General features: G+C 40.6%; 1 pseudogene; it reads right to left on the reverse strand.

Annotated features, from left to right (window-relative positions):
• Window positions 1-436: 436 nt before the first annotated feature.
• LOC136859216 (U2 spliceosomal RNA) lies at window positions 437-599 on the reverse strand (annotated as a pseudogene).
• Window positions 600-1,912: the final 1,313 nt, after the last annotated feature.

Consider the following 1,912-nt stretch of genomic DNA (forward strand, 5'->3'; position numbering starts at 1 on the left):
TTTGCAAGATCTTTGTCCACTTGCTTGGTCCAGGAGAATCCATTAGCTTTGCCCTTGTTAGCAACCTTGAAGATCTTATGGGATAATCTATTAGGATCCATTCTGTGTAGGTGTCCATAGAAAGTCAGACGTTCTCTTCTGATAGTATCTATGAGGTTTTCTTGATGCTGGTAGAGCTCATTGTTGGGTTTGTAACATTGCCTTCCATCTGGTAGGATCCTTGGCCCTATTATTCTTTTCAGGAATTTCTGTTCTTGCACTTCCAGGGCTCTTAGTGGGGTCTTTTTAGGGATAGGCATTCTGCTGCATAGAGGACTGATGGTCTGACTACTGCATTATAGTGATACATACAATCATTATGATAATATAACTTTTTTAAATATGTAATATAATTAACAAGTACCAGAATGTTCAACTTATTTTTTGCTTTTTTGTTTTAGGGTGGGCCGATCGCGACTGTACTGCAATGCCGGGCCAATCCGTGACAGAGGTGGAGCAAGCCCCTAGCACTCCATCGATTTCCGAAAATAAGTTTAATATTCTGGTCGTGCGATGCACAACATATCAGATATTAAGCTGATAAGAACAGATTAAGGTACTCAGTCTGTTAGCGTATCGAGCAAGAGGCACTGCTGCGCAACCAATATACGTCATCCAATATGCTTATTTGTCCCCAGTTTCAAAAATATACAAGTACCGAATTTAATCGGCTAGGGCTCACGAACATAGGCATCGGGGACATCCTGGAGACTGGGGTCTCATATCGATTCCCTCGGTTTATCGAATCCAGTAGGCCGCGCAAGCGACCGACCGAGACCGACCGACCGACCAACCGACCGACCCACCCACCCACCCTGATCTGCATTCAGGACAGTCGCCCAGGTGGGCTATTTCTCAAATGATTTCAAAGAAATTGGAAATTTAATGAACATCTCCCTTTGTAAGCTATTCTAATCCGTTACTCCCCTTCCTGTAAATAAATATTTGCCCCCAATTTGTCCTCTCAAATTCCAACTTTCTTTCTTTCTTTCTTTCTTTCTTTCTTTCTTTCTTTCTTTCTTTCTTTCTTTATTTATTTATTTATTTATTTATTTATTAAGCACAAGATACAGCTACACTGAGCAAATTTCACTTGAATTGTCAACAAATTACTAAATGTAAACTTTCATGATAAAATATAGCAAACATAACGAATGATAACAAGATCAGGTACACAGCCTACTAATAACAACTGTCCTAATCAAAAATCATGAGAATGTCCATGTTCACAGCCAAGTCATTGTGGGTCAAGATGGCAGTATAACCTCTTCACAATCAACTTATCCTTAGGAGACTCTTTACACCCCTCCTGAATAAGCTTTTACTTGATGCTATATCACGCTCTTGTCTCCTAATAATATTGTTGAAGAGAGTTGGGAGGCAGATTAGGAAAGATCATTGAAGTATTGATTGCTGAGTGTGGGCAATGTGGAGAAGGTCTTTCGTTCTGGTGGAGCGGGAAGGAACACGGAGAGAGAAGAGTGAGACAAGATGTTCCGAGCGGTAATGCTCTTTTATGATCCTATGGAGGAAATTTTGGTCAGCTACCTGTCGCCTGATGTGCAGCAGTGACACATTTATTACCCCTAATACCTACTGCATAGACAGATTTCTGAGCTTGGGGTTTCTGTTCCTAACAGTTGCAGCAAAGAATTGTACTGCTCTGTCTAACTGGTTAATATTGGAGGGGGAGGCTGTTGTCCAAATTGGAGACCAGTAGTTCAAGAGAGGTTGAATGATCATGAGGAAGAAGTGACGATGAGAGGTGAGATCAGAAATTTCTGTGAAGTGGTAGAGAATGCCTAGTAATTTCATAGCCTTGGTTGTATACGTTTCTATGAGGTTCTTAAAATGAAATTTTGTATCGAATATT

This window comes from Anabrus simplex, chromosome 1 (genome assembly GCF_040414725.1).
Source record: "Anabrus simplex isolate iqAnaSimp1 chromosome 1, ASM4041472v1, whole genome shotgun sequence".
Taxonomy (NCBI): domain Eukaryota; kingdom Metazoa; phylum Arthropoda; class Insecta; order Orthoptera; family Tettigoniidae; genus Anabrus; species Anabrus simplex.